Source organism: Equus asinus, chromosome 14 (assembly GCF_041296235.1).
Source record: "Equus asinus isolate D_3611 breed Donkey chromosome 14, EquAss-T2T_v2, whole genome shotgun sequence".
NCBI classification, from domain to species: Eukaryota; Metazoa; Chordata; class Mammalia; order Perissodactyla; family Equidae; genus Equus; species Equus asinus.
Window position 1 is genome coordinate 8,265,052 of NC_091803.1, and position 22,876 is coordinate 8,287,927.

At 55.9% G+C, this 22,876-nt stretch overlaps 1 pseudogene; it reads left to right on the plus strand.

Annotated features, from left to right (window-relative positions):
• The first annotated feature begins 3,939 nt into the window (after window positions 1-3,939).
• LOC139040246 (potassium voltage-gated channel subfamily KQT member 1-like) overlaps window positions 3,940-22,876 on the plus strand; it is a 53,402-nt pseudogene continuing 34,465 nt past the window's right edge.

Here is a 22,876-nt window from a genome sequence, read left to right on the forward strand (position 1 = left end):
ATAACCTGTTTAGCACCTACGGCACTATGCAGAGAGATGGGGATATAAAGTCAGGTTCTAATACTGATTCTACACTTTACTAACTGGGTGACCTTGGCAAAGACCTTTCATCCATCTAAGTCTCAGTGTCCTCATATAAACTGGAGACAACAATAATGTCCAGGACTTTGGGTGTAAAAGTCAAGTGATCTATGCTACTGAAAAGGCTTTTATTTCCCTGGGATAATTTTGACAGCATTAGATTGTTTTACCAAGAGCAGCCAAGTCGAGGGAGATTATTTCTAATTCCACAGTGCTACAGATGCGGTCAGTAGCAACTGCAAGCTGGAAAGGAAACAAAGTTGGCTGTAATCCATTCAAGTTCACACGTTTCACCAGGGACAGCCTCCGAGCCTTTAATACTTATGTATGCATTTATCCATTTATTTAATCAACCACTACTAACGCCTACTACAGGCCAGACACTGCTCTAAGTACTTTACGGATATGAAATATCCTCTCACCTTTACACTCACCTATGGAGTGTGTATATGATAATCATCCCCGTTTTACAGATCAGGAAACTGACACACAGGATGGTACGGTAACTTGCCCAAGTTCACACAGCCCGTGGGTGGCAGAGCTAGGACCCATCTGACAGAGTCTGGCTCCAGAGTCCACGTTCTGATTCCCCACACTTAGTCTCCAAAAACCTATAGAAAGCGCCAGCCTCAATCGAAAAGTTGTGTTTTCCCCACCCTACGCGCCCTACGCGGGCCCCAGTCTCCAGGGCACTCTCTCAGCTCCTCTGACAGGCCATACTCCTCCCTTGCCCTGTCCCAACGCTCTCCCGCACAAGTCCTCCTTTTCTTTTAGGCATCTGCTCTCAGCTTGAACATCACTGCCTAAGTCACAAAGTCTAACAGTAAATGCCGTATTTCTCAACACTCAACACAAAATTGCTTTCACGTATCTCCTAGGTAATTAGTTGCTGCCTATCTGTCCTTTCCAACTAGGCTGTGAGGTCCAGTAGGTCAAACACCCTGTCAGTCCTGCTCCTCAAGTGTCCAGACCACTGAACACGCACCGACCAGAGGAAAGGAAGGACTTGTCCCAAAGTCAACTCTCCGGACTTTCTGTGGAAGGAGGGAACGGACGGAGCACCCTCGAGCCTCACGCTTTCTTTGCCAGACTTTCAAGTGTGGGACACATACCTGTGCTCACAACGCTCCCCGGACAGCCCCCACTGCAGCCCTAACAGCTAGACTTCCGCACAGTCAAGGGCTTTGGAAAGCACTGGCTCTGCACACAAATATTACGTGGCCCTCGACAGGCCACTTCCCCTGAACCGGCCTCAGCTTCAGGGGCACAACAGGCTTCACGAAAACCCCAACGGAACGCAGCCTCTAAAAGAGGGAGACCTGCACTCCTCAGAACGCCTCGAGACCAGTGTCCTTATCGACTTCGCGTCTGTCCCTCCAAGAAGCCAAGACCCCGGGGGCCGCTTCAGCGCCCGACTCCCGGGCACCGCATCCCCAGGCTGGCCCCGTGCCTGGCACACACCGCTCGTTCCATGAACGCGTGAAGCACACGAAGAGACCCCCGCCCCCCCTCGCTCCGCGCGCCGCACAGCTGTCCCGCGACCTGACGGGCACCTCTCGGCGCACAAGCCTATTCCTCAGGGACACGCTCGCCTCCCACCAGCCCCCAGGCCCACGCCCCCAGGTACCTCTCCCAGATGGCATCATCTTCGCAGGCGCCCTGGTCGTCCGTGTCCGGCGAGCAGGAAGAGCGGGAGCTGAAGGAGGGCCTCCTCAGGCTAGCGGCCGTGGCTGTGCAGGGCCCGGGCTGCCGTGCCCAGCGGGGACACGGAGCGGCGTCCACGGACGTCGGGGGAATGGACGAGCCCGGCCCGGGAGAGAGCAGCAGAGCGCGGCCGGACTCCGCCGGGCTCGGCTCTGGCCAGGCAGGCGCGGCTCGCCGACGCCTCCCAGGATGGCGGCCCAGCAGCCGCGCGCTCCCCGCGCGCGCGCGCGCGCCGCCGCCCAGACGCTGCCCGGCCGCTGCCCCGCCCCCCCTGGGGTGGTGGACTGCGGACAGGGACAGGGGACACCCTCCTGGGAGAACTCCTGGGGCCCCGCCCACACGCTGCTTCGGACCTTCGCGGAGCCGCAAGGTGCGCTGACAGGGACGCAGGGTCCCCGCTACGCTCGCTCTCGGGGAACTGCAGCCTCCTCCCTGGGGTTTTACTTGAATGTCACACCCGAAACCATGCAACGTCTAGAAGCAAACAGAGGCAGGATGCTCTTTGACATCAGTCTTAGCAGCCTATTTTCAAGTACCACGTCTGACTGGGCAAGGGAAACAAAATACCAAATGAACAAATGGGACTACATCAAAGTCAAAAAAATCTTCTGCACGGCAAAGGAAACCATCCACAAGACCAAAACACAACCTAACAACTGGGAGAAGATCCTTGCAAACCATACATCGGATAAGTGGTTAATATCCAAAATACAGAAATAACGCGCTGGACTCTTTGGTCTTGGAGAATTGAGACGAGCTCCCTTCCTGGTTCCCGAAGGATGGCCACGTTACAGCCTGGTGTGAGGCAGGTGCCACCACGATGCCCTGGAGAGGGCAGGAGAGGCCACAGGCCATTCTCTTTACTGCCTCTGCTCTGGGAGGCAGAAGACGTAGAGAATTTAGAACTTTTTGAGCACAACCTGGCCGTGGGGTCTGGGAAGCCCTGGGGCCTGGCCCTGGCCCGAATGAGCCCCCTTCCCTCCTGGGCCTCACTTTCTTTACATGTGGGGCATAAAGGCTGGGGGACAGTGGTGTGGGGCGGGGGGCACGTGACAGGTGCGGCCGGTTTTGTTGGAGTGGGGACTGTCGGTCAGCTGAAAGATGGCCCCAGAGATGCCCATGTCCAGACCCCTAACCCTGTTTGTGACCTTGCATGGCAAAAGGGGCTTTGCAAGTGTCATTCTGCGAAGGATCTTGATATGGGAGGTCATCCTGGACCACCTGGAAGCAGGGTCTTGGGGTGGGGAGATAGCCTGGGCTCCCGGTGCTGGGTAGGGGGTCCGAGTCGTGGGCCGGCAGTCTCTCCACACCTGTGTCCCTGGGGCCACACGGTTGCTCCTCTGCTGTCCTGTCCCTGAGAACCCGCTGAGAGGGTGCTTGCAGACCCTGGAATGTCCCCTTAGAGGTCCCTCTCCCCCAGGCAGGAGGAGGGCTGGGAGCTTGGCTCGGTGACATCTAGGGAGGGGGAAGGGCCTTGGAGGGTCAGGGGCCTTCAGGAAGCAAGGGCTCTTTGTCTTTATGGTTGGGGCTCGGTCAGAGCTGCCGTCTGTGGTATCGGTGTGCAGGTGGGCTGGGGGCCATCCTACCACCTTCCCTTTGCTGAGCTCCTGGGCTCCAGCTATGGTCCCGGGGAGGAGAGAGCAGACAGCGGTCAGAGCAGCCCAGGCTCCAAGGCTTCAGCCCCTCAGGGAGCCCGGGGCCCTGGTGACACCCGTTAACAGGTTAGCAGGAGTTAACCCAGTTAGCAGGAGTCGGCCCGCCCTCCCCGGCAGGCTGGGTTCTGTGCTCTAACCACCAGGCACCCTGTGGGGGCCGGGAGCTCCTGTCCCCCCTGGGCCCTTGGCTGCCCTGTGGACGCACTTGTAAGAACAGATACCAGATCTTATTAGATGTCACGTATGGAGACGTGGTCCCACCCTGAGAGCTCCCTGCATAAAGTGTGTGCCTCACTGATTCTCGGGGCATTCACAGGGTTGTGCATACATCACTACTGTCTAAGCTCAGAATACTTTCATCACCCCCAAAGGAAACCCCGTACCCACTGGCCGTCACTCCCTGTCCCTCTGGCCCTCGGTGACCCCCAGTCGGATTCCTGTCCCTGTGGATTTCCCGTTCTGGGCATTTCATGTCTTCAGTGCCCGGCTTCTTGGCGCCATGTTGACGGTCCACCCACCACAGCATGGTCAGAACGTCCTCCTTTTCTGCCAATGACAACACCTGCTGTGTGGATGGGCTGTGCCTCATGCATCCATTCACCGGCTGCTGGACACTTGGGTTTGGGTGGCCCTTTGAGTTCTTCCATCTGGGGAGGGGCGGGGCTTGGTCTTGCTGGGTGGGGTGGGCTGGGCATGGTGGGTGAGCCCCTCGACTCCCTGGACCTGGGCTTGTGTCTGTGGCAGGGGCAGAGGGGGCACGCTGGCCACAGGAGCTGACCAATGGGGCTGACCGCTGTGTCCTCCTGTCTCGCAGCTTCCTCATCGTCCTGGCCTGCCTCATCTTCAGCGTGCTGTCTACCATCGAGCAGTATGTCACTCTGGCCACAGGGACCCTCTTCTGGATGGTAAGTAGCAGCACGAGGGGCCAGCCAGCTGTCACAGCCACACTGGACCTCCTCGTGTCCCAGGCGTGGGGGCTGTGGGTGGAGTGAGGGGCTCCTGGCCTCTCTCGCCTGCACGATGACCCTGTGCTGGAGCGCCCCTGCTGGCCGGCAGCTGTGGGCTTGCTCTGATACGCGGGACTGGCGGTGTGGAGACCCCCCACGCTTGCCAGGATGTGACCATCAGGCTGGAAGGGCCTCAGAATGAGAGGCACCTGGGCCTGGTGGTTTGGGAGGGCTTCCTAGAGGAGGAGGCAGCTGGACTGGGAAGGAAGGACAGGAGGATGTAGGCACGAGGAGCTGGGACTGGGGTTAGCAGGGGCCTGCACTGTGGCTCTAGTCTGGGTGACTCCTGACTTGGATTATGGCTAGTACCCGGACCCTGCACATGTCCCAGCCCCTGCCCACAGCCTACACCCAGAGTGTCCCCACCCTGGCCACCTGATGGCTCCTTCCACAGGCCTTCGAGGCTCTCAGCCCTCGTGCCTGTGTCCCTGGTCCCAGAATAGGTGTTCAGAGGTGGCGCGAGGACAGAAGGGGTTTCCAGTGCCGGCCCCGCCCCGACCCTGCCCACCTGTCCGAGCCCCTCCCTCTGAGAGTGGGGTCTGAGGGCTCTTCTCCCTGCAACCAGCCGTGAGCGCTGAGTGACAGGGCCTGGGAGGGGTCCCCACAGCCTCGGGTCAGCGTGGCCCTGGTGAGGCCTGGGAGCCAGCACTGAGAAGGACTCACGCCGCCTCCGTTACGCTGGGCCAGGTGCAGTGGGGACACCTCAAAGGTGGCCTGGCTGTGAAGCTGTGGAGAAGGTGGGGCACAGGGGCCTGTTCCTGTCCCCAGGAGGCGGCCTGAACGCTGACGGCTGTGGGCATGGGGCCTGTGGGACGGCGGCATCTTTCTGTCTCTGCATTTTTGTGTCTTATCTGCGACGTCCCCACGACCTACGCAAGCAGCGCCTGCACCCACTCCTCGGCTGGGTTCCTCTGGGCCCAGTGTGTCTTTCCTTCGTGCTTCTGGACTTCGGTTTACAGGAAAGCTTCCCCTCTCTGAGAGGATAGAGGACCTCGCCCATGATTTCTTCCAGCGCTTGTGTGGGTTACTCTCGTGTTTTTAAATTGTCGCTGGCAGTTGGGAACGTCCCGGCATGTGGCATGAGGAACAGACCCGGTCTTGTTCCGTGCCCCTGGCCTTCGGTCACCCAGTGCCACTCCTTCAGAGTCTGGCTCTCCTCCCCGGCTTGAGGGGCCGTGTTTATCGTCAACCAGCTGTCCAGATGCGCGTGGGTCTCCCCCGGGCTCCTCCAGGTCTGTTCCACTGTCTGTTGGGCTCATCCCCAGGGCCACGCTGCTTTGATGATGTGTGTCCTAGGTCTGTGTGATCGCTGCGCACGGCTGTGTTCAGGGGCTCCCTGGCACGTCTGGTTCGATTGTTCTTCCCAATGACCTTTGCAGTCAGCTTGTCTGGCTCCTGGGAAAAATCGGATGGAATCTGGTGAAGGGCTCTGGGGGAGATGGGCACCTCTCTGGTGTGGGGTCTTCCTGTCCAGGGTCATGGTGGTCTGTCCATCTGGAGGGTTTTATGGTTTCGTAACACAGGCTTTCGATAGTCGTCATTAGGTTTATTCCTAATGCTACTAATCATTGTTTGTGGCCCTCACAGATGGCATCTTCTCTTCCATTATGTTTTCTGGAGGTTTTTGGTGTACGTGAACACCATGGGTTTCTGTCCCTGGCATAGCCTGGGGTGTCACTACACTCTGCCATCGTTGTCCGTAGTCTTTCCTCTGGGCCTTTAGGGTTTTCTGGGTGTGGAGCCGGCCAGCAGGTGCGTGCTGCAGCGCGTGGGGCTTTGGCGCGGCGGCCTCCATCGGTCACGGCGGCTCCTCCTGCTTCTCTGGAAGGAACGTGCCGGCCTCGGGCGGGCGGAGGGACGTGTGTTTGCTCAGGTCGGGAGGCGTCCTTTGAGTCCGACGTGAGGCCTGATTTTAACGTGACGGTGTTGCCTCTTGTCCGGTGCTTCTGCTGCATCCGTGGAGATGGCCAGGTCTGAGGACATCCTGATGTTGGTCCTCTCACGTCCCCTGGGTGACCCCCTGGGGTCCAGGTGTGTTGTTCTGCTATCCAATCAGGTTATACGTTCTCATGGAAGAGCAGGGACAGACTTAACGGCAAAAAGTAGGCTAGCCGCCATCCTAGTGAGAGGGACCGCCTTTGGGTCACGCCTGCGTCACCCCTCCCTCTGGTTGTGGGAACCTGCGGAAGCTGCCGAGGGTGCCAGACGGGTCCCTGCTGAGGCCCTGGGAGCTGCAGCTCCATGGGGCAGGCCGGCCGATCCTGCACTTGGGTGGTGTGTCGGCCACCACTGGCCTAGAGAGAAATGTCCCCAAACCCCTGCTCTGGGTGGGCCATGGGGCAGGCCGGGCGGGTCCATCTCCCCTGCAGGTGAGCGGTGGGCAGAAGTGACACTTTTGTCTGTCGTGGGTGTCCCAGGTGCCCTCGCCAGCCCTGTGCCTGCTTCCTGGAGTGGGGACCGCCCTTCCCGCTGGCCAGACAGCAAAGGAGGCGCTGGATGGTGGACAGCAGGGGTGGGGCGGGCGTCTCTGGTGCTTTGGGATTTTATGTAGTGCTTCGAGCGCCAGCCTGGACCCCATAAAGCACGGCTGCTCTGCGAGTTGTTCCTCGGGTCCTCTCCTCACAGCAGCTGCTGAGCTCCTTGTCTGCTGGAGACCGAGGCTTCAGGAGGCAGTGGCTGGAAGGCGCCCGGGGGACCCTGCCGAGTGGGGCCCAGACTCCAAGCCTGCCCTCCTGCTGTGTGTACCTGCTGGGGCCCTGGGTGGGGCCAGGGGCCTGGTTGGCCTTGCTCCCTCTGTGTGAGTGTCCTGGGGCCGCCGGAACAAAGTGCCTGAGACTGGGCAGCTTAAATAACAGACATTTAGTGTCTCCCAGTCCTGGAGGCTGGACGTCCCAGATGCAGGTGTCGGCAGGGCTGGTTCCCCCGGAGGCCTCCCTCCTTGGTGTGTAGATGCCGTCTCCTCCCTGTGTCCTCATATGGTTGTCCCTCTGTGTGCGTGTCTGTGCCCTGATCTCTTCTTATAAGGACCCCAGTCACACTGGATCAGGGCCCATCCTAGTGACCTCTCTCTACCTTAATCCTTTAAAAGGCCCTCTCTCTGAGAACAGTCACATTCTGAGGTGCTGTGGGTTTGGGCTCCAACACATGAATTTTAGGGGGACACCGTTCAGCCCATATAACCCCTGGATGTCTTCAGTCAGTCCTTCCACTGCTGGGAGCTTCACCCTCGGGTTTTGAGTGGCTCCGACAACACCTAGTTCCTGGACTGATGTGAAGAGCACCAGGTGCCCCCTCCTGGGCCCTGTATCCAGGCACTGTCAGCACCGAGGCTCCTGAGTTCAGGTGGTGACTCACTACGTCCTGGTGCAGCTGGGAGGGTGGGATGGAGAGGGGATCAAACTTGCAGCGGCCCAGCAGGCGGGGACCTCCACGGACCTTCCCTGTGCTCCCAGGAATCACCGCTGATGTACCTGTGAGATCCCATGCCCCGCGCGGGGGGTGGAAACCAGACCAGTGGAGGGGTTACCTCCATGACAACCTGGGGACTAGGGACCTGGTGGTCCGGCCTGCACTCTCCTCCCAAACTGGCCAGAAGCCCTTCTCATGTTCAGACAGAGCTCGCCGTCGAGGTTTCATGGCACAGTGGGGCCCAGAGCTGGGGAGGTGGCCAAGGGCCCCTGTCACATCCCTGCTGCCTGCCTGCCCACTGTCTCCCTCCTTGGCACCAGCCTCTTCCGCCGGCCTGACATCTTTAAGGCTTGTCTGCCACCTAGTGGCCATTCTCTGAACTGCGCACACCGTTTCCCAGGCTGAGGATGGGGCTCAACATGGGCTGGGGGACACAGGGGTGCAGGTCCTGGGCCCAGTTCCCTCTCCCTCAAGGACCCGGGGTGGGTGTGCAGTGAACAGCTCCCCTACCCCAAGCAGAGAGCCCACTGCTGCTCCGGTCCCATCTCCCTTTCCACCCCTGTGAGGGCGGAGGTCCTGTGCCTCCTCCCTTGTCCCCGGTTCTCTCACATCAGCCATCTCCCTGCCACCCTCATGTCTCACCAGCTGCCCTCCTTACACAGCGGCCATTGGTTGGGGGCGGGGAGCTTTCTAAAACAAACATCTGATCATTTCAGAAGCTCCCTGTGGCATTTGGAACCAACTCAGCCTCTCTCTCTCGGGCCCCAAAGTGCCAACATTCAGGGAACCCTGCCCCCGCACCTCCCTCTACCTCATTCGCTCCCTCCACTCCAGCACACTGTTTGCTGACCCTCGGATGCTCCTGCTGCCTCAGGGCCTTTGCACGTGCTCTCTTAGTGGCCCAGCTGTTTCTCTGGCATATTACAGGACCAGCTTCTTGTCCAGTTTCAGGCCTCGCCTTGGTCGTCACTTCCTTGGCGCACCCTCCCTGACCTGCCGTTTGTGGGGTCCCCATCCCTCCCTCCCATCGCAACCTGCTCATTTCTCAGCAATCTGGGTGTGACAGGGGCTCTGTGGGTGGGTTCAAGGTGTTCCATCTCCTCACTCCATCCCACGCTCCCTGAAGGCAGGGGCCCAGGGCCGTGCTCACACCGCATGCCCAGCTTTGTGCCTCCAGGTTTGGAACCCCCTTCTTTGAGCCCATGTGCCCAGAGCTGCTCCCAAGGGGCACTCCCAGTTGCTGTGTGGTCCTGGGCCTCAGTTTCCCCACCTTTAAAATGGAGGGGGTAGGCAGGACCACCTCAGAATTACCCTTCCCATGGCCTTGCCAGGGTTTCCAAGGACTTTCCAACTCGTTGACCATGTGGAGACGGATCCTTCGAGGTGGGTTTGAGCTGGCTGTGTCTGGCTGCCACTGGAGAGTCACGGCCATGGGGGTAGGGGGCATTGGGGTAACAGCAGGAATGAGGCAACCATGGGGCCCAGCCTCCAGAGGCCGGTGTGAATTATGTTTGTGGTGGGGCTAGGAAGGAGGTGTGAGGTGAAGAGGGACTTGGGGTGAGATGTGTCTGTGGGGATGCTGAGGGCTTCCCGGAGGAGGGGACCCCCTCCCAGGGGAAGGAGAAGGAGGAGTAAGTGGGTATCGGGGGGGTGGACAGGACAGGCAGGGAGCCCGCCCACAGCTCAGAGCCTCCCGAATGGGCTGGACACACAGGCCCTGGGGCTTGAGGCCCAGGCGGAAATCGGGGGCTTCCTGGGGGGGCTTCGGCCTGCGGGAAGGGGGTGTTGACCCCCGGCAGAGGGAGACCGGTGCGGGCATGAGGAGTGGGCTTCAGAAGCGGAGTTTGCAGCCCCCGGAGTGGGGCGCGCCCGGCGCTGCGCCCTGGGACACCAGGTGGCGCTGCCGTCTGCCTAATGCGGGCGCCACTGGCCCGGGCCCAGAGCGCGGAGCGAGCGCGGGAGCCAGACCGCAGCCGGGGCCCCCGAGGGGCGAGGTGGGCTCCGCGCAAGGGTTCGGAGAGCAGCGTGATGTTTAGATGGTGGAAAAAAGTCCTTCAGCGCTGTGTTTTCCCAGAGAGCCCATATTTCTTCATTTCTTTCCCTAGCTCGGCTTTTATGGTGCCAGAAAGCTGTTATCTCAGCTCCGTGCAAGGAAGGCCCGGGCGGCCTCGGAGGGATTAAACTTTCTGCTGAACCAGGGATATTCGGTGGGCCTGAAAAAGCCATTTCGGGAGGAATCTCATCTCTGCTTCGGGTCCATCCCGGAACTGTTAAGAGGCACGTGAGAGATCTGAGCTTTTGTCTGTGGCTGCCTGGGGAGAAGGGCCACTTCTGGGGTTGCCAAGACGGCTCCCGACACGGTTCCTGAATCCAGAGGAAGCCCTGTGTCTGCGCGTGTGCTTGTGTGCCTGACTGCTTGTGCACATTGCCACGTGCGCGCGTGGACAGTGCGTGTCCGCGTCTTTGCGCTTTGCGCCTGCGTTTCTGTGTGTGCGCGCGCGCCCTGGGAGCGCGTTCCGGGTCTGGGTGGCCCCTCTGTGTGACTCCCCGCCCTGCCACGGTGGCAGAAACCCCCCCCCACTCCCTGCAGCAACAGACCCTACCCCAGCCCAGGTGTCTCTCAAATGGAAGCCTTTTTTTTTTTCTTTTTCAAATCCCACACAAAGAGAGAGGCACTCAAAACACAACACGAACCCAGGGTGTTCCGTGCCTGCTGGTGGAGGGCGGACCGGGGATTGTCCTTCGATGCCTGTGGTTGAAAACCCCGGAGCCGCGCCCGGAGGCCTGGGGGATGAGGTCATCGCTGCGGCTTCCTCCCTCGCTGCTGAGGCTCCCTCAGCCCCGCCGCCGGCACCCAGCCCTCCCGCCAGCTGGATTGCGCGCCCCCCCCCCCGACCATCCGGTTCTCTGGGCCTCAGTTTCTCAGCTGCAAAATGAGGCCCCACAGAGACTCTGTGGGCCCCCCCAAGAAACCCTTGGTGGGTCCCCCATTTCTGTGGAACAAGATGCAGGCTTTGTCCCCGGTCCCCCAGCCCAGCTCACATTTGCATGGGCCCCTGCAGACCACACGGTTCCAGTGTCTGCTCTCCACATCCTTCAAATGCCGGTGGAGACGATTGTGTTAATGTCAGGGCTGGCCGCTGCCATCACCCAGAGCTCGCCTGTGCACGCCCTCTGCAATGTCCTTCTCGCACGAGGGGCTGCGACTCACGAGGGGCTGAGTGACTTAAGTCACTTCTGCCCAAGGTCAGGGCACCGGCGGGTGGCCCAGGTTTTCCATTAACAAACCCCAAGGTCTTATTTTCTCTGTGGCCGACTCCTGCTGGCACTGCTCCACTCACCCAGGCTTTGCCTCTGTACTTGGTGAACTCCTACATTTGCAACAGAGCCCCGCTCCTGCAGAGGTGCTTGTGGGACACCTTCCTGCTCCCCTCCCCCCCCCTGCGGTGTTGCCTGCTCCCTCCCCTGGACCTCAGCGTCCTCCGGGAAGACCTCATCTCCCTGCTTTGGAGGCTTGAATTCCTTTGCCTCTTTGTCCCCGGCACATGAGAGCTGCGTGCCGAGAATTGGTTCCCCCCACCCCGGCCTTCTCTGATGTTCTGCCCCGGAATGTAGCCCCCCCACCCCGGTGGACTCTTGCTTGGGGTGCTGTCTCCTACATTTGTTCAGCCAGCAAATATTTATTAAGCACCACGTGCCAGGTCTGTGTGCAAATAGGTTGGGCTCTCGGGGGCAGGACCTGGGCTTCTTGTCTGCACCCCCAGGACCCTTACTGCAGGGCCCTGTGTAAGAGGGGGCCAGTGCCCAAGATGGGGGAGGGACTGACCCCCCACCCCCGGCGTTGGAAGGCAGTGGCACACGCACCCTCCTGATTGCACACCTGCATTTGCACATACATGTTCCACTAGGCCACAGTCGGGCTGTTGCTGGCTCAGGTGTCTAGTTGTCCCTCTGCAGGGTGGCGGTCTCAGCTGCCCCCCTGGGGAGCTGACTTTCTGTGCAAGCCAAGCCTCGCTGGTTTCAGGGAGAAACACTAAGAGCTAAGAAGTGCCCTAAACCGAAGACCGTATTCCAGATGTTTCTGTGCTGGTAAATGAGAAGGGCAGGATTTCTTTCCAGGTGGCTCCAGCAGGTAGAGGGACAAGTGGTGCTGCCTGGAACCAGTGGGTGTGGGGTTCTGGCTGCACAGCCCGATGGTGCCGAGTGGCCTGCAGCTCTGCTCAGCAGGACTTAGGGTGGCCCCGTGTGAGGCTGCAAGAAGGAATCTCTTGCTCATCTGCCCCACGGCCCCCCTGATGCCGACCCCAGGGAGACAGCATGGAGGGACCCTGGCCTCCAGGAGGAGGGGTCTGGGGTGGATATGGGGGTCCATGGCTGCTCCTCAGACCATGAGGAAGGGACTGGCGTAGACAGTGTGTGTCTGGTGGGGGCGAGCCTGTGTGGGGCCACCCCCGCAAGCCATGTCAGGGGTAGGGAGACCCAGGCAGCCGCTGCAGCTCCCCCCGGGTCTGGGTCCCTGAGTGAGTTTGTGAACAGAGTCTTAGGGGCTACCAAGCAGAATTTGAAAACACTGCCCCCAAGGAAACTCAGCCAACTTGCCAGAGCCCCCGTGCAGGCTGGGGCCCCTGAGAACAAAAGCCCTGCCCCTCCTTGGTGAGTCTGTGGCCAGCAGCCTGCGCCATGTCCAGAGCCCCCACACTGGGCCGCCTGGCGCTGCCTGCCCACGCACTGCAGCCCCTTGCTCCCTCAGACCCCTGAGCTCTCTGCTGTCCACCCCAGGTCAGTGGGCGTGCTTCATGGTGAATCCCTGTGTTTGGAGTGGCTTTTTGTCGTCGTGTGTGGTTGTCACTGGTTTTTGGCCTCCTTGACCAAGAGCGACTTTGCTCCTCCCTTCGTGGGTTCCCTCCTGGGCTTCGGGCAAATGCCATTGTCCCACTTTATGAAGGGGACAGTCCCCAGGGCCCTGAGGATGTCTGAGCAGGAGAAGGCTGAGGGCTTGAGGCTTGTGGGGCCCAGGGCGGTGGCTCAGGCTGTCCCCACCACGGGGGACGTAATTTACACCCCCCCCGCAGGTCCCCCGTCCTCGGTGGGGGTTGCAGGGTTTGGGCTGGCCGCGTTCCTGGCCTGGAGGCAGCTGCTCCTGAGGGGGACAGCTGACATTCCTTCATGCGGGGTCTGCCCTCAGCCCAGAGCCGTGAAAACGGGAATCCTCAGCTGTAACCGGAACCTTCCATGAGTACACCGGGCCCTGTGTGTGGAGGGGTCCTACGCTGACTCGTTTCTGTAACAAAGACTCCCTCTGTGAAGCCCCCACTGGGCCTCACGTTATCTGCTGCGGGCCAGAATTGTCCTATCCATCAAGTCTGTTCGAACGGGGCATGGGGGACTTGCGCAGGAGGGAGAGGAAACTGCGGAAAATGTTGGAAACTTCCCTAATAAACACGTAACCAGATCCCGAGCCAGTGGTCTGAGGGCCGCGCTCCCGGCCGGCCAGTGGGGCGGTGTCTGTCCGCTGGGGCCCGTGCAGAGGGAGGAACACAGGCCCCCTGGGATGGAGGAGCTTGCGGGTGTGCTCGGCCCGCAGTGCTCCCAGTCCTGGGGGGCAGGGGCACGTCCACCTGCAGCCCCAGGTCACCTGGGAAGGGGGCGTCTGTTCCCCCTCCCCCACCAGATGCCTCTCCCACATCCCCCACCGGTGCCGCTGGGGCTGTCAGTTCCAGCCTCACCTCCCGAGGGAAAGGGGGAGGTGGCCCTGGCTTGTGCCTGGAGGAGGGTCCTCTCGGGTCCCGGGGAGATTCCACGATGGCCAAGAGGAGGCCCCGAGACCAGCCAGGGCTGAGCCGGCAGGGCTCCCGGCTCTGTGAGCCGCCTGTGGCTGGCCCTGGCTGTTTGTTTCGCTGGTGTTTCCTGTTTTCAAGCTGTAAAACCAAGGGACACAAGGTGAATGCGGCATCTCAGACCACCTGTGGGTGTGGGGGGCTTTGCCAGGAGCCCTGGGGGGAGCCCCCGGCCCGCGCCCTACGGCTCTGTCGGCCACGGCCGTGTTCCCTCACCCTCCCTGCTGCAGCCTGTTTGTCTTGGTGCACAGGCCCCGGGGGCGCCTGGCAGAGCTGCGGGGTGGCCTCATGTCCCATTGGGCAGGAGGAGCACGGGGTGGGATCACCCAGGTACCGGCTCAGCGGGCCCCACGGCCTCTCCTGGCACCTGGGGTGCGCGGTTTCCAGGCTTGTCTCCCTGAGACTCCCAAGTGTCTGGCTGGTCTCATATTTGCCACCTCTGCCACTGTGCCCCCTCTTTTCTTTGCTTTCCTCTTTTCATAATCATGACGAGTGGGCTCCAGGTTGGTAACCAAAGGTGGAGCCGCCCCGGTCAGGGTGCTGGCGTGGTGGGGTAGAGGGGCACCGCCGGCTCTAGTCCATCGGGTGCTCAGCTCAGCCTCTGGTGTTGGCAGGAAGGCCCCTTCAGGGCCAGACGCAGGAGGGCCTCTTGCCCTTCAAGAAGGTGACGACTATCCAAGGAGGGGGGGCTCTTCCCATGCACCCAGGCTGCCAGGTTGAGTGTTAAACATGAAGTCAAACAAACCACGGGGAGTGTTACATAAGAAGTTCGAGATGTCATGGTCTTTGTGGCTGCCCAGCAGCCGCCCCCAGAGGAGGGGCCCCTCATGACGCTTGTCTCTCTGCGCTGTGGGTCTGACTGGAAGGTGCGTGCCATGAAGGAGGCCATGGCTTCCCGGCGCTCCCAGGCCCAGCTCCCGGGTTTTCTTGCTGCCCCGCCCGCCAAAACTGGGCGCGTTCATTGTCAATGTCTCCCTGAGGCCCAGGACAAAAGTCAGACGCTGTGGGGGCGGGGCGCTGCTGTGGGCCCCACAGGCTCCTGCATTCGGGATGGAGCGGGATTAGAGTGTGCCGTCAGGGGACAGGTGTTTCCTTTATGCCTGAGGGCTGGAGAGAAGCTCGTCATTAAGTGCCACATTCAGTGGGGTCTCCGGCGCAGGCTGGCTGGAGGGCTGGGTTTTGTTGGGGCTTCGTTTTTACATCTGACCCCGGCCAGCTGGAGTGCCTTGTTTTAAGCACGGGGTAACAGCTGACATAACATAACGGGGCTTGGGCTGAGCAGGCAGCCGTGTCGCTGGGTGCGGGTGGGGGCCTGGCACCGCACTCTGCGTGGGGGCTCCCGGAGGGCTGCCCTGGGGAAGTCGTCAGGGATAATAGGATGAGCCCGCAGGGCCTCGTGGCCGTGGGGCATGGCGCAGTGGGGTCCGCCAGCTGTCGCAGCCAGATGAGTGGGCTGACCGAGTGGCTGGACGCTGAGCGGGGGCTGGAGGCTGTGCAGGTGCCAGAATAATCGCCCCAGGATACTGCATTCAGATGGGTTATAATCACGTTCTCTGCCTCCCCAGGTCACGCAGAATGGAAACCAGAGGCCCCGGCTGTGCAGCCATTGAAGTGTGTCATTGTGTGACTTCAGGGTGGAAAGAAGGGGGCTCAGTGCAGCCCTGTGGGGATGAGGGCTGCCCTCCCGTGCACCCAGGCCCCCAGCCCCTGCCTCACTAAGCTGCCCTCGGGGCAGGGCGCTAAGACTCCTCCACTGTATTTTGGCGTGATGGCTGGGTGTACCGCGTGGGCGAGCGGGGCAAAGGGAGCCGTGGGTGACCCCCAGGGAGATGCCCTAGACCTACGCCAGCCCAGTGTGCCCGGACCACTGCCCGTCAGCTCCTTCTGGCCCCTGGGCTGGCCCCAGCGGGGCTCAAGAGGACTTGGTGACACCTGTAAATGCAGAAGAGGCCCAGAAGCCCTTCTAGCATCTTTAGGGTGGTGGGAGTTGGGGGCGATGGTCCCCACCCCGAATGCATGGGCCTCTACTGCAGGTGGTGGTCCTGGATCCTGCGGATCTCCTGGTGCCTGGGAAGGAAGGCAGGCTCTGGGCCTCGGCCTTCATAGCGTCACCACCCCTTGGGTAGTGGCTGCAGGCAGAGACCCTCAGCCTGAGGCTCATGGTGACCGGCTCCACATTTGCATTTTAAAGTGGATCCAACCACCACGGGGCTAAGAGAAGCTCCCTGTGCTGAAAACCATGCTGGGGTGGCTGCGAGCTGTTTTCCCAGCTTGGTCAAGGTCAAGGGAGCTGAAGTAGCAGGTTGGGGAAAACGTGCCTGGTGCAGCCTGGATGCCTAATTGAGAGGCAAGCATGCTGAGGCACATGCCTATGCAGACATGCACACAGAGGCACATACAGACTCAGCACACACAGTCACACAGACGCAGCAGAGGTACACACACACATACACGGGGACAGGCGCACACGGAGGCACACGTGTGGACACACTCGCGTGGCGTCCACGTTCAGGCACCTACACGTGTCTGCATGCACACGTGCACACGAGCACGCTCAGCCCGCAGCTTCGGGCCAGCAGGAGGGAGACCCCCTCGGGGCCACGTTCCATTTGCACATTTAATCCAGAAACTGTCAGCACGGGAAGCCTGGACGAGAACAAAATGTCAAGTGTGTGCTGAGAGGCGCAGCCTGCCCCCTTCCTGGCGGGCGATGATCTGGTCAGTTTCCGAGCACGATGAGCTGAGAAGAATTGGTGCATTCAGAGCAGGGTTCGCGGGGGGACCTGGGGGAGGGCGCGCACCTTTATTTCATTTTCAATTCCTCGAGTTGGGCCTGTGTGGCTTCTCCCTGACCGTTCTCGGAGCCTGGCTAGGGAGGGTGGGGACTGGGCTGGGATCCGTTGGCTCCTCATTTCTCAGTGTTGCTGACGCCCTGAGGTCCCCAGACCTGGCGATTGCTGAGGAAGTCTGGCCTTGACCACAACCGCCCGCCCTGGTGACCTCACTGTTTTCAGGGTCCCTGCTGTCCAGATCCTCTGAACTTTCCCCACACACCCTCCTTATGCTCGGGGTCTCTGTCTTCCTCTCAGGCTCGAGGTCGTTTTCTTTGTTATGATGATATCTGTCAGACCAGTAGTGGCCCTGGGACGTTGGGACAACGCCCTCTCATCTGGGGAGTATGTAAGAATTTCCCATCTCTCCCCAGTGTTCACAGTGCCCGTCATAAGGTTCCGTCACTGGTCCCCATGAAAACGGGCAGCCAAGGGGGCTCGGGGGGCCCCTGGAGGCCTCTGTACCCCACTTGAGAAAGGGTGGCAGTGGGGCAGCAGGCCTGGGGCCCCCAGGGCTCCACCGTTCCTGCTTTGGGACCTGAGAGGTGCACTGTGCTGGGTCTGGCTCTCCGAGGCCCAGAGCCGGGCTGTGTGCAAGAGGGAGACTCCTGGGAGGTGGTGGGGTCCAGACCCCAAGACTGCCTGGCTGGCCCGCACACGTTCCCACCCCTCTCCGGGCTGTGGGAGTGGGCATGTACGGTGTGGTGGAGGTTCTCAGACCAGAGCTGACAGCCTCGAGGGCCAAAGGGACAGTGGGGGACAGTGGCATCCTCTTCCTGGCAGGGTGGAGTGGCAGGGTGGGGGTGCTGGGGAGGTGGGTGGGAGGGCCGTCCATACACAGCAAGGTGCCGGGTTGGGAGCCAGTGACCTCAACGAGAGGTTTATTCGAAGCACCTGAGTGGAAATCCAACGGGGAGAGACGGACAAACAGACGCTTGTCTGCAGTGGCAGCATGTGTGCCTGGATCTACACAAGACGCTGTGGCCTCCGGCTTATTTGCTCTGCTCACTTAAACCAAAGCCAGTTCTCTGGAGTATCATTGACGCGTGATAGACCGCCATATTTAATGCACACAACCTGATAAACCTTGACAGGTGTCAACACCGTGAGACCGTCACCGCCATCAGGATGGCAAACACACCCATCACCCCCACAGTGTCCTTGTGCCCTTGAGATCCTTCCTCCTGCCCTCCCCATTCAGGAGGTAACCACTGGTCTCTTTCTGTCAGGATAGATTGCTTTGCATTTTCTAGAGTTTTCTTCAAGTGGACTCATCCGCTGATACTCTTTCTGTCTGGCTCCCGTCCCTCAGCATCATTATTCTGAGGTTCGTCTAGGTTGCTGCGTGTGTTAGAGTCCATGCTTTTTAATTCCTGAGTTGTATTCCACGGTATGATGAGTCACTGTGGGTTTATTCATTCATACGTTGATGGGCATTTGGGCCGTTTCCAGTTCTGAGCTATTTATAAATATGTTTGTGTCCAAGTCTTTGGGTGGACTTGTGTTTCCTTTTTTCTTGGGTAAATGCCTAGGAATACGGTGGCTGGAGAATATGGTAGGTGTTTATTTAACTAGTTAAGAAACTGACGAACTGTTTTCCGAAGTGGCTGCACCATCTTGCGTAGCATCCTCACTGACACTTGGTATGGCCGGTCTTTTTCATTTCCCCACCCCTCTAAAAAGTGGGTAGCGGTATCTCGTTGTGTTTTAATTTTCATTTCCTAATGACTAATGAGGTTGAGGATCTTTTCATGTGCAATTTAAGCGGCTTCCGTGTAACTTCTTTGGTGAAGTATCTTTTCAAATCTTTTGCCTGTTTAAAAATTGAGCTGGTTGTCGTCTTATTACTGAGTTGCGAATGTTCTTTGTATAGTCTAGGTACATGGATCCATGTTTTACAAATATTTTCCCACAGTCTGTTGCTTTCCTTCTCATTTATTTAATAATGTCTTTTAAAGACTAGAAGTTCTCAATTTTAATGAAGTCAAATTTACTGCTTTTTCCTTTTTTGTGCTGCTCATGCTTTTTGTGGTATCTTTAAGAAATCTTTACCAAACACATGATTAGTAAGACTTTCTTCTGGTAGTTTCATTTTAGTGTTTACATTTAGGTCCATAAGTTAATTTTTGTATACTGTGTGAATTTTGGGTTGAGGTTTATAATTTCTTATATGAATGTCCAATTATTCTAGGACTGTATGTTGAAAAGAATATCTTTTACCCATTGAATCACCTTGACGGCTTTTTAAAAACTCTGTCATAAAAATGTGGATGTATTTTTGGATGCTCTATTCTGATACATTGATCTCTTTATGCCAAAATCTGTCTTTATGTCAATACCACATTGCCTTGATCACTGTACCTTTAGAAGTCTCGAAATAAGGTAAATCCTCCAATTTTATTCTTCTCTTTCAAGTTGTTTTCATTATTCCATATCCTTCCCATTTCTGTATAAACTTCAGAAGCTGCTTGACAATTTTTGTAAAGAAGCGTGGTGGGATTCTGTTTGGGACAGCATCGAACCCAGAGATCAACTGGGAGAGAGTTGATCTCTTACAATATTGAATCTTCTGAACTATGAACATTGTATATCTTTCCATTTATTTAGATCTTTAGTTTTGGTCAGAGACGTTTTGTAGTTTTCAGTGTAGACGTCTTGCACATCAGTGGTCAGAAACCTAAGTATTTCATTTTTTAAAAATTTCTTTGTTCATTTTGATTCTTCATTGCTAGCATTTAAACTGTGATTAATTTTGATATATTTTTCTTACATCTTGAGACTTTTCTAAGTCGCTTCTTAGCTCTAGTAGCCTTTTCTGTGGATTCCATTGATTTTTTTTTACATTGGTGATCGTGTCTGCAAATAAAGGCAGTCTTACCTCTTTCTCTCCAATCTGGATGCCTACTGTTCTTCTTACCTGATTGCGCCAGCCAGCCTCTCCAGTACGTTGTTTAATAGCGGTGGAACAAGTGAACATCCTTGCCTTGTTCCCAGTCTTGGAAGGAAACTCATTTAGTCTTTCACCATCAAGTGTGATGTTAGTAGGTTTCTGTAAATATCTTTTATCAGGTTGAGGAAATTCCCTTCCAAAACTAATGCTGAGAGTTTTTTTTTTTTTAACATGAATGGATGTTGAATTTTGTCAAATGCTTTTTCTATATCTCTTGAGATGATTATACTTTTTTTCTTCTTTACTCTCTTCCTATGGTGAATTCTATTGATTGATTTTCAAATGTTAAACTAAACTTGCATTCTCCTGGATAAACCCTACATGGTCTGTTGTTTCACCTTTTATATATATATATATATATATATATATATATATATATATATATATTATTGGACTAAATTTTGGACTAAATTGGACTAAAGATAGCTAAAATTTTGCTAAGAACGTTAGCATCTAAGTTCATGAGAGATATTGTCCACAGTGTTCTTATGTTTTTGCTCCTGGTGTGAAAGTAAGGCTGGCATGACTGAGCTGGGGGGTCCTCTCTCTCCCCTCAGGAAGAGAGTTTGTGTAGAACCAGTCTGCTTTCTTCCCTATGTGTATGGTGGAATTTACCAGTAAAGTTGTCTCGGCCTGGACTTCTCTTCATGAGAAGTTGTTAACTAGATTTTGAACATATTTAGGAGATATAGTCAGGTTATCTATTTCTTCTTGAGTGAGCTTTGGTATTTTGTGTGTTTGATGAAATTTGTTCATGTCACTTAAGTTGTTAAATTTATTGGGATAAAGTTGTTCATAATATTCCATTATTATTCTTTTAACATTTGTGGAATATGTAATGTCTCTTCTCTTGTTCCTCATATTGGTAATTTGTGCTTCTTTTTTAATATATATATGTACATATATATGATCAATGTGGCTGGAGTTTTAGCGACTTAACTGATCTCAAAAAATCACCTTTTGATTTGGGATTTTGCTGAAATTTTTCTTTCTTTTTTTATTTCGTTGATTTCTGCTCTGATTTTTATTATTTCTTTTCTTCTGCTTACTTAGTTTGTGCTCTCATTTCTAGTTTATTTAAGGTGGAAGCTGAGGTCATTGATTGGCAAGCCCTCTTCTCTTCTGCTCTCGGTGTTTGGTGGCATACCTTTGTTTCTAAAGACCACGTTAGTCACATCCCACAGATTTTAGTGTTTCATGTGATTTTCATTCCATTCAAAATGTTTTCTAATTTCCTTTTTGATTTCTCCTTTGATGCAGGAGTTATTTAGTTGTGTATTACTTTCTAAACATTTGGAGATCTTCAAGATACCTTCCTGTTATTGATTTCTACCTTAATTCCCAGGTGGTCAGAGATAATGCTTAATATGATTTGCATCTTTTAAAATTTATTGACACTTGTTTTATGGCCCAGCATATGGTTTCTCTTTGTAAATATTCCATTTTCCAGTTGAAAAGAGTGTGTAGTCTGTTGTTGTTGGTAGGACTGTTCTGTAAATGCCAGTTAGGTCACTGTGGTTGATGGTGTCGTCCAGGCTCTTGTCCCCTTGCTGGTTTTCTACTTGTTCTGTCGATTATTGAGAGAGGAGCATCAAAATCTCCAGTCGTAATTGTGGATCTGTCTTTTTGTTCTTCCAGTTCTTGTAGTCTTTGCTCGATGTATTTTGAAGCTTTGTTATTCGGTGCATTAATATTTAGGATTGTTAATGTCCTCTGGATGAATTGACCCAGTTATCATTATGAAATGGCCTTCTTTATCTCCGGTAATATTCTTTGCTCTGAAATCTGCTTTGTCTGATGTTAATATAGCCACTTCAAATTCCTTTCCTTAGTGTTAGTATGGTATATCTTTTTCATTCATTTTACTTTTAACTTATTTGTGTCTTTCTATTTAAACTTTGTTTCTCTGTGGAGCATATCGTTGTCTTATTTTGTGAGTCAAATTAAAATATTTTTCTCTTAAAAGATAAGTTAAGCTCCTTTGCGTTTATTAACCTGACCAGTGTTCTTGGTCTCGCCTCTGTCATGGTCTTTTATAATTGTGTAATTTGTCATCCTTGCTGTGGGAGTTTTCGCTACAGGATATGTATTCTTTGCTCTTTAAAAATGTGTTGATATTGAGGAAGTCTTGTCCTTTTGTTCTAATAGTTACTTTGTACTTACACCTTTTAAGATTCCTGTAATGCTTATCTTCTCACTTAACCCTTCACTGCCTGGCTTATTGGTTTGTATCAATATGCCCCAAGTCCCACCTTGTCCTGTGCTGCAAACAACGAGCTTATTCCACTTTCCTCTTCTATGAGTTTCAGGCGGCACAAACCCAGGATGCACAGCTGAGTACTCAGAGGGTGACAAGTGCTAAGTGATGTGGGTGGTGGAGGGGCGTCCTCAGGCTAGGGGTCGTAGTTGGCCTCGCTGAGCAGGTGACTGTGGTGTCAGTGTGAAGGTGAAGGACCGAGTCTTGCAGATACTTCGGCGCAGAGGGGATAGCACGCATCAAGACCCTGAGCAAGTGTGTGCATGGCGTGTGTGGAAGGGGTCAAGAGGGGCCCAGAGCAGGGTGGGAGGGTGAGGGCAGGGCCTGGTGCGCGGGGCCTCGGGGCTGCTATGGACACGGCTTTGACTCTGTGATGATGCGGGGGCTCAGGCAGTGCCTCTCCTCTGATGGGTGGGGGACAGGCCGAGCAGGGGTGGGCAGCAGCAGGGAGGCAGCTGTGCTGTCGACTGGTGATGGAGGACGGTGGCTCGGCCCTGGATGTCCCGTGGACACGTGTTTTTATTTGATGGCACATCTTGCAAGCGTAGAAACATGGGTAGAAAGCATTTACACCCCCAAATAATGGCTCCTTCTGGGGAGATGGGTCAGAGAAGGCTCTTACTGATTCTGATGCATTTTATTTCTTCAAAAATGTCTGCACCGAGTGTAGCGAAATGGAGAAAAATAAAGCAGGGGTGGGGTTGGAACACACATTTTTTTTGTCGTGTCATTTGCTGTATTCTTAGGTCTCTTTAAAAGACTTCATATTGAACAAACAAAGGAAAATCTCTGTATAGCTGAGAATTTTCAGTGGCAGTTCACATGCCCTTTCTCAGCCTTGTGGGTGCAGTGGGGCACCCTGACGTCCTGGGGGGTCACGGGTACGTGTCTGCAAATGGCTGAATTCTGCGAAGACGTTTCTGGAGTTTACAAATCCCTTGGGGACAACATTTCTAAAGAAGGGTTTGCAGCTGTGTGGGGAGGAGGAGCACGATGACCCACTTCAAGGTGAGGTCATCCAGCTGCATCACAGGCAGCTTGGCCCGTGCCGGCATGTACGTGAGAGCTTGTCTGTGTGCACACACACACATTTGTCTGTATGTTCAGCGATATGTGTGTGTGTGGTGGCCAGTCCCTGAAATGGCA